Consider the following 10,146-nt stretch of genomic DNA (forward strand, 5'->3'; position numbering starts at 1 on the left):
GTTTTATTTTACATAAAGCTGCTCTGAAGGAAAACTTTTCAATAAATAGAAAAGTTTACTATATTTTGATGCTTTCACATTATTTCATTTTTAAATACATTTAAATTCTAGGTATGCTTCTTCCTTCCGTTGATTTGTCATCATTGACACATCAATTTCAAATGGTTAGAGAGAACCTACCAGGTCACCGTTGGTGCACTCTTCCTTTGGAGCACAACCTCCTCGTGTTTGGGTATCTGAGACATGACCATCATCTTCACACCCTTTTCTCTTCCTCGTAATTAAGTGCAAGCCCAGGAGAATGACATCTCCCCAGTGTGTGAGTGCGTGCGTGCGTGCATGCGTGCGTGCGTGCGTGCGTGCGTGTGTGTGTGTGTGTATTTTTTTTTTTTTTTACCAAATTTCTCATACTTTTCATTGTATCTAGTTACTGTTACAAGTAAGTTCTGTTTTCTTTCAGGATTAGACTTTCTGATAAATAACTTTTCCTAGTAATTCCTTCTTTGGATGCACTAAATCAGTGGTCGGCAAACTGCAGCTCGCCGCTCTGTTGACTAATGAGTTTGCCGACCACTGCACTAATATAATGTCCGCCAGGGCAATCTGAGAAGGTGTGTGGCAAAGGTAAGCATCCATCAACCACAACTCTATTAAGAAAGTCATCAGCTGTTTTCCTCCAAATCTCTGGATTCTCCAACATGTGATAGCAGGTCTTTAAGTCAACGAGAAAGCCCTCAAAAGATCAATAAGGATTGTGGGCGAAAAGGAGGAAATTAAGATGCTGTGTACAAATCAGTTCATATTCCCAAATCTGTCCAAGGGGACTCTCTCAAAGGTTTCCAACAGTTTGTGGACTGGGTACATGGAATTAATCAACTTTGCAGGCCACAAATGCTTTGTTTTCCAGGAGTGATATTCCCTTACTTACTGAGTTAGTCAGATAAACATGCTTGGAATGCGTGGAAGCTGGGCCCACAACAGACCTTGGCATCGCTGGCCTAAACACTGAACAAAGTTCCAATAAAATTTCCTCAGGGTACCTGCAGAGGGTCCTTCTTCATGAGGCTCAAGAAAGACTGGATCCTTTGGAAGAAGCTTCCTGATTCCCACTGCTCTGCAATTGAATTTGCCATTGGCCGGAGGTGGTGCTGGCTGATCCTCACTGGCCAAGGCCCAGGGCCGCTTCTGGCTATTGTTGTGGTACATTCTTAAGTCCGAGACAAGGAAGCTTGGATAAAAATACCTCAAACACCACAACACCGTGGTGTAAAGCATCTAAGCTAGGGCAGCTGCGGGCGTCAGGTCAGTCTGAGTGATCAACAATTCATTTTAAGCCATTAACTATTTTAGCAGAATCACCTGCTGGAGAAATTACCTACGCTCTCTAATATAATCCTCACTATAACCCTGAAAGATAGGTGGTAGTTTTTCAATATTTTACAGAAGAGATAACAGGCCAAGAGATTAAGTAACTCCTACACTCCCCTCAAACTGCACCTCTCCCAAGCTTTCCTGAATTCCTCTAATTGGATTGGGTGGAATCAGCTGGTCTCTCACCACCTCAGCATTCCCACAGGACTCTGAATTGTAACTGGTCTGCCAGCTTGTTCCCCAGGCCCACCCTCTCCACACAGCCGTGAAGGCAGTAACTATGCTTCATTTGTCTCTACATCTCTAGACGTGTGGCTGGCATATAGTTGGGGTTCAGTAAATACTTTATAAACGTAAGGAATAAGTAAGCACAAAATCCCGCAAAGCGTGAGAGTTACTTGATGGCTGGTCCACCAGCCCAGATGTGATTTTAGAAATCTTCTGGTCCTGATACAGGTTTTCATGGTTCTCACTGAACAACAAGCCTAGATAATATACCTCAAAATTCAAGAATGAGGCAGGAGAGTAAAAAAAAAAAAGGTAAATAATAAGTCTCTGATTCTTATCACCACCAGTTGTTTTTAGCTAATACTGTGGTTTAAAATTACATAAATTTGTCCTAAACTATCCCATAAAATCCTTGGTGTTTATCTAAGGGAAAATTTCTAGATAAAGTACTTACACTATTTTTTTTTTTTACCACCTACGTTGTTGATAATGTTTCTAGTCATTAATTTCAGATTCAGAAAGAGGGAATTCAGTCATTTTTCATAGTCCTGCAGAAGTCAGACACACTTCTGCCGAATAAAGCACAAGATGATGCTACCAGACCCACTCAGCAGAAACACATCACCTCAGCCGCCGTACGGTACTATTAAAACAAAATGGAAATCCGTTTCCATCCCAATAGTTTACCTAAAAGTCTCTCTTCGGCAGGTTTGACCTTTACATTATGAATTTCATTTCGCTGTAAGCACTTACATTTATATTACTGCTTAACATGCACTCTTCATAGAAATCTTCCCTAACAATTTCTAACTGCATTTATTCACGCTGAGCATTCACTTAACTACTTGCCTAAAATGCAGTACAGTTACCAGAGAAATATTTCCTGTTATTTCAGAACTGTGAAGGTCAGACCAGTTTTATGCAAAGGGAAATGAAATGTTTTGTGTCTTTAGGCTGTGTAATATAATTTCTATTATTTTCTTGCTGTTTATGTTGCGGCCTTCGACTGTTCCTCATTTTGCTGCGTTCACCATTGTTCTCCCCTGCCCTCTCTCTCGTGCCTTTTTAACTGAGCAAGGTGATTTCTAATGCTCTATCACCTATAGGAATTATACATCATACACAGCATTGAAAATTTAAGGTAAAAGCAGCCTTTGTTACCAGAAAGCAAGAATTACATTCATGAAGTAGTTCTACAAAACTGTTTAGTCAAGTAGTTAATCCCTTGGATAAAGTTATTTTTCATTCTCTATACTATTTTGAGGAGTCAGATGGTCTCATAGAGATTGCCTATTGTTGGGTTCCTATTAAACTTTCACACAGTGGCGACATAAGCCCATCCTTGGTGTAAGGGGCTCTTTTCCAATGGAGCCTTACAGCATAGTGGCTAAATGCATGGGCTCTGAAGTCAGAAAGACCTGGACCTGAAACTTAGTTCTACCAGTTATTTGCTGTGTGAACCAAGGCAGGTTGCATAACCTCCTTTGTTCTGTATTCAACAAACTTAGTGCATACTGTTCTATTATTATTACTCCTTGCTTATGGAACTTCAGCAACATGAGCCTAGATACAATTGCAGAAATTGCAGATATTTTCTTCACTAAAAATGCAGTGTGATGGAAATCACCCCCATGAAATGGCTGAGTGGGAGGGGAAGTTCTACAGGAAAAGGCAGTGTGTTAAAGTTTGTGCCCACATAGGGTCAGCAAAATGAACTGCAAAAAGAACAGAGTGAACTTAGGTTGGGACAAGTGAGCCCAACCTTGTGGGTGAGGCACAGCAACAGATAAAATCCTGGCAGCATTCAAAGACAGCCATTTAAGTGAACTTAAAACCATCCATTGGTTTTTTTCAACCACCACTGCAATGGTTCATTGTTGTGTTGGAGATCAGTGGGCAAGGAGGAGGGGAAGTTGTAGTTAATTCTTCTAGATTGTCATATAAATCCCAGCTTATGACCTTCCTGTATATCACCTTATTAATGATGGATGTGTATGTGTGTCCTTCACGAGAATGTTCTCTAATATGTGCTTTGCAAGTATAGTGGGTTGAATGGTGGTCCCCAAAATATACAAGGTGTCCCCAAAAATGTATATACATTTGGAATAATGATTAACTCCAACGGGTTAAATCTGAAAAGAAACATCAATTGAGCTATCAGCTGTTAAAGAATGTGTACATTTTTTGAGACACCCCATATATCCACCCAGAACCTATGAATGTGACCTTATTTGAAAAAAAGGGTATTTGCAGATATAATTAAGGATCTCAAGATGACATCATCCTGATTAAGCTGAACATGAGCCTAGATACAATTGCAGAATTGGTACCAGGTAGGTCCTAAATCCAGGGACAGTGTCCTTGTTATAGACAGAACACAGAGACAGAGTGGAGACCACATGAGGACAGAGCACAGTGACAGGGGCCAGATGAGTAGTCAGGTTTGAAGCCCGGCTCTCGTACTAGAAGGGAATTAAAGCATTCATTCATTCATTATTTTTTGGAGGGCCAGGATTTGATGGGTATGGTCCAATAACATAAGTAAGCTGGGTAGTAGGAAGGCATTTCTATGACGTGTCACCTGACTACCTTGGGCTTACCCTTGATCTGACAGTACTGCTAATTATAGGTCTTCACCAACCAATGGACCTGGTACTGTTCACATCTTCCCTTATCCAGGATGGTCTCAGGAACCAAGGAAGTGCAATCATTCAGGAAAAAACACCAGTGGCCATCTCTGTGAGAATCACCAGTGTCTGGGGCAACATGGCAATACTTCTTCCCCCTTCAGCTTCTTCACACTGTAGGCAGCCCCTGCCGCTCATGCTTCCCTGGCAGTATTTCATCGCCTTCGAAATGTGATAGAGATAAATTCAGATTCCAGTGTTTCTGACTTTAGTGTCATCATATCATTGACTCAGTGTCTCCAGACTAAAAGGTGATTGACAGTGAGAGAGCAATGCTTAGTCTGAAGGAATGGCCTTCTCACACAATCATCATGAAACAGTCTAGCTCATATGGCAGGGCTTGGAATATCTTCTTTGAAACAAACACTGAACTATGAGGTGAAGAGAAATCAGAAATAGGAAATATGAATGTATTCGTGTTTGCAGCCACAATGATGAACTACACTTTAACAGGGGTCCTCAAACTTTTTAAACAGGGGGCCAGTTCACTGTCTCTCAGACCGTTGGAGGGCCGGACTATAGTTTAAAAAAAAAACTATGAACAAATTCCTATGCGCACTGCGGGCCCGGGATGTGTCGGCTGCTAAGCAGGACAGGCAGCGGCACCCGGCGGGCCGGATAAATGTCCTTGGTGGGCTGCATGTGGCCCGCGGGCCTTAAGTTTGAGGACGCCTGCTTTAGAAGTTTGCCAAGGACAGTGAGTACTAGATCTCACTGAGGGAGAAAGTTGAGTGCAGCCACAGGATGATGCAGATCTCCAGCCTGACAGACAAGTGACCAGATGAGCAAGCAATGAAGTCAACAACTCCTTAATTGCAAAGCAAAGTCTAGATTCCTGGCAGAGCACTTGAGGGTCCTTATACCTATTTTACAACCTACTGTGGCAAAGGTGATAGAGCTAAGTAATGAAAAACTGGCAAATTGAAAGAAAAATTACCTGTTGGGGTGAGAGAAGAGAGGTAGAAGACAGTAACCTGTTATTAACATAAGTAAATTCTGTGACATAGAAATTTTCAATGTGACCCAAAAAGTTCTATAAGACTAGAGGCCCAGTGCATGAGATTCATGCACTCGGGAGGCGGGGGAGGGGTCTCTCAGCCCGGCCTGCACCCTCTCGCAGTCCCAGAGTCCTCGGGGGATGTCCGACTGACAGCAGTTGGAAATCCTTAATGCTGCCACAAAGGTGGGAGAGGCTCCCGCCACTGCCGCTGTGCTCACCAGCCGTGAGTCTGGCTCAGGGCTTCTGGCTGAGCAGAGCTCCCCCTGTGGGAGCGCACTGACCACCAGAGGGCAACTCCTGTGTTGAGCATCTGCCCCCTGGTAGTCAGTGCACATCATAGCAACTGGTCGTCCACCGTTCAGTCAATTTGCATATTAGCCTTTTATTATCTATACTAGAGGCCCAGTGCACAAAATTTGTGCATGGCGGGAGCGGGGGGGGGGGGGGGGTGGTCCCTCAGCCCAACCTGCATTCTCTCTAATCCGGGACCCCTTGGGGGATGTCTGACTGCCGGTTTAGGCCCGATCCCTGTGCTGGCTCCTAACCGCTCCCTGCCTGCCTGCCTGATCGCCCTAACTGCCTCTGCCTGCCAGCCTGATCGCTCCCTAACTGCCCTCCCCTGCCGGTCTGACTGCCTTCTAACTGCTTGCTCCCCCACACTGGGCTGATCTCGCCCCTAACTGCTTGCTCCCTGGCGGCTACCTGATCTCACCCCTAACTGCTTGCTCCACCGCGCTGGCCTGATCTTGCCCCTAACTGCTTGCTCCCGCGCCAGCCTGATCGCCCCTAACCACCTCTGCCTCTGCCCCTGCCACCATGGCTTTGTCCGGAAGGAAGTCGGACGTCCGGAAGATGTCCAATTGACCCGGTCTAATTAGCATATTGCCCTTTTATTAGTATAGATATATAAAAACCTAAGCGACCATTATGACCAGTCGACCGAACAACCTGTCACTATGAGGCACATTGACCACCAAGGGGTAGACACTCAATACAGGAGCTGCCCCCTGGTGGTCAGTGGGCTACCACAGCCAACCTCCCCCAGTCCCTCCCCCCCCGGCCAGCCGGGTGGTCAGTGTGCTCCCATAGCTAACCTCCCATGGCCAGTCAAACTCCCGCAGTCCCTCCCCAGGCTGGCCAGCCCCAATGGCCCCGATTGAGACAGGGCTAAACGGCCCTGACTGGCCCGATTGCCAGCCAGGCCGAGGGACCCCGCCCGTGCATGAATTCGTGCACCAGGCTTCTAGTATAGGGTAATAGCAGAATCCAATGCACAAATGAGGGTTTTCTTTAATGTGTAATACCTACGGACATTTAATTAATCCAGCTCACATAGCCCTTCCACTACGCTTTATCTTCAAAAGATAACTGTCCCACTAAACGATGGTGTCCAAGCCTGTTCTATTCACAAATTGTGTTTTCATGCTGTCTATTCTATTCTTTGCGGCATCCAATGTCTTGACTTACCTTAGGGTTTTATTTTCCTCTCCACTTCTTTTTGAGCTCCATCAGTTCACTATATATCTCTCTCTGCTGTTCTATCATTTGTCCTTTGTGCTTTTTCATCTCTTCTCAAGGCTCTAATTTCAAAGCTTCCCCTCCCCTTTTTTCAAAAGCCTTAGTTCTACAATGAATAACAACTAGAAATGAACCAGCATGGAATATGTAAAGAGATACTCCAAGAAAAATAAAACCACCAAAATATATAAAAAATACTTTAAGAAAAAGTTTAAAGGACATCCAAATACTATACCAGAGAAACCATGCCACAAAGCAAATAAAGAAAGTAGATGAAGGTCATGGAGAGATTTTATATAAAATTAGTAAGATAAAATAAGCAGAAAAAAAATAAAGTTGTGATTTAAATGTATGAAATGTTAGAAGCAAGTCATGATTAGGGAGTACCAAAATGATAAAACTGAGCAAAATAAAATGAAAAAGACAATTCTTCACAAATAATAGATTAAAAAAATGAAACAATTTGACAAACACACAAGAGTTCTAAAATAGCTATAACTGATGCTGCTGAAAAAGGAAACCCTGAAATAAAGATTTAAAAGTTACATTTTGTACCTCCAAGATTGATATAAAACAATCAACACTAAGATTTCAAAGATGGACTTCAAAATACTATGAGCAGCCAGACCAAAAAACAAACAAACAAAACAAACAAACAAACAAAAAAAAACCTCAAGTCACTGATAGAGGCAGGGTGCATAAAGAACTGAGTTCACTTCCCATGAGAACTTTTATTGCCAACAGACCGTGAAGCAGGTCTACCAGGTACAGGAGAGAAAAGGGTGATTCAGAGATTTTATTCCCAGCCAAGCTATTTTCCAAAAATAAAAGCAAATAACACAAATTCTCAAACATGAGGGGACTCAAGAATAATTGAAAAATAATAGTTAAATGGCTGGTGAAGTAAATTGATTTCACTTGGATATAAAAACTATCATAAATATGTTGAAAAACAATCTAATTAATAAATATTGATAGGAAGAATTAAGGAAAGAATATGGTATCAGAAATATAAACACATTGATTTTTCTAATTTTGTAAGCAGGTATTGTTTAAGTTAATAAATAAAGCAATAGAGATTATCTTATTTTATAATATAAAGGGAAAATCTTCGAAGATATACAAATAACACAATCAGGTAAATTAAAATAATATGCATGTCCTGTTACTACATAAGAATACTCTTTACTGATTTTAATTCTCCATAAATCAATCCATAAATTTAGTCCAGAAAAATGTTTTTGTATACTAAAAAACATGAATTTTAAAGATTAGGTCAAAAAGTAAATAGACAAAAATAGGTGAGTAGCCTAATCTTATATTAAAAGATATTCCAAAACTATGGTAATTAAAAAGCTGAATAGATTAGCTGACTGGACAGAAGTAACTATATATAGGATTTAATACATATGGGATTTATATGTGGAATATGCACATGGAGTTTAGTATAAGATATAAACTATTGGAGCAGTGGAGAGAAAATCACGCAACAAAGAGTGCTGGGGAAAACCATCAGTCACTTGGAACTGGATCAAGCTAAACTTCTACCTCACTCTTATCAAAATAAATTCCAAGTAAATCAAAAGTTTTTAAGAGTTGTAAATACACGTACTCTTTGATTCAGCAATACCAATTTTAGGAATATACCCATTTGATATATTTCCTAATAAGTAATACTTGTGTCAATCTGGAATAATTTCTAAATCCATTTTTAAACAAAAAAGCAAGGTACAAAAAGTATGTGCAGTATGTTTGTAACTTATACGTGTATTTGTGTATAACACATACATATAATACACACATATATATATACACACAAAGTTTAGTCATCATAAAACATTTCTAGACAGGATTTGCAGGAAATTTAACAAAGGTTGCCTCTGAGGAGGAAGTCTGGTCAAGTGCGTACCTGGCACCAGAAGGAGACTTTCCTCTTGCCTTGTACAACCATCTGCACTATTTGGATTTCTATCATTGGCATAAATTATTCCTTGGATTAATGAAAAGATACTTAAAAGCTCCAGTTAGCAGAGGTAACCAACAACTGGGTGCTGGGCTGCACTTCCTGGGACTCTGGGACCCCAGTAATGATGGACTTACTGCATAGGCAACAGGCGATGTCAATAAAGCTTCTAAAATACTTGATTAATTGAAAGCATGAACTCAAAAGATACATGGAGTTATAGAAATATTACACTGCTCTAATATATTTAAGCAAAAAGTGAGTTCTAGAGTCACGAGCCTAATATCTTAATACCAGGATGTGAAGATAGAAGAATTATACTCATTATATATATTCTAATATATATATGATTTAGGAAATTATGGAATTTACTTTAGCATCAAATCTGGTCTCTTTTACTTGAGGTAAACTTATTCTGCACTGGACTCCCAAATAGGATCAAAATGAAAATCATTTCACAAAGTTTAAGTGAGAGCCAGACTCATTTGCTTTACTTCTAACTCCAGGTGCTGTGATACATTTTCTTTTAACACTGTCACAGCTGAATATGAAAATTTTATTTTCCTCATCAATTTACAGATACTTCATGGAACTAGATCTCAATTACAGGACAGAGCCTGGTCATGTTCTTGGTGATGATTCCTTGTTTCAGCACTCCAAGAGTGACTGGAAGCCATAATTGTACATGAACTTTATTTGAGCCAGAAAGGAATTAAGGCTTACAGTGTAGTTCACATGAAAATGACATACCCACTCACTCATGCCTTTTTGTTCTGAAAACATTTTGTAGCTGAAGGGTACATTTTTAAGACATATAATGATGGCATATTCAACTTGGTGAGAGATAATTAAATAGGAGTTTGGGGCATCACTGTAATTTAGATGTAGTTTATCCATCAGGAAGGCTCTTGAAAACCTCACAAATTAAAGACCTGTCATTTTCTAACTGGACTACAGGTTTCATTTTCTATCCTTGTAAAACAGAAGAGTCACTAGTTTCAGAAACATATTTAGTGTAGAGATTCTAGGGGTTAGATGCTATAAAAACCTACAGAAATTTTAAAGCATTTCACTAAATAGTACTAGGTCTGCTATTGATATGTTATTTAAAATATTTACAATATATATTTTTAGTTATAGATATAATACAGAATATAAGTTCATCCTATATAATAAAGAATATGCAAATTGACCATCACTCCAACACACAAGATGGCCACCCCGATGTGGTCAAAGATGGCCACCACAAGATGGCCAGCAGGGGAGGGCAGTTGTGGGCGATCAGGCCAGCAGGGGAGGGCAGTTGGGAGGGACCAGGCTTGCAAGGGAGAACAGTTGGGGGCAACCAGGCCTGCAGGAGAGGACAGTTAGGGGTGACC

The 10,146-nt window shown here is 40.9% G+C and overlaps 1 pseudogene across 1 annotated transcript; it reads right to left on the reverse strand.

Moving 5' to 3' along the window:
* Window positions 1-462: 462 nt before the first annotated feature.
* LOC308252727 (cyclin-H-like) lies at window positions 463-1,206 on the reverse strand (annotated as a pseudogene). Its single transcript has one exon. The product of its transcript is annotated as a cyclin-H-like (transcript).
* Between the last annotated feature and the right edge of the window lie 8,940 nt (window positions 1,207-10,146).

Source organism: Plecotus auritus (genome assembly GCF_963455305.1).
Source record: "Plecotus auritus genome assembly, chromosome: 7".
In the NCBI taxonomy this organism is placed as follows: domain Eukaryota; kingdom Metazoa; phylum Chordata; class Mammalia; order Chiroptera; family Vespertilionidae; genus Plecotus; species Plecotus auritus.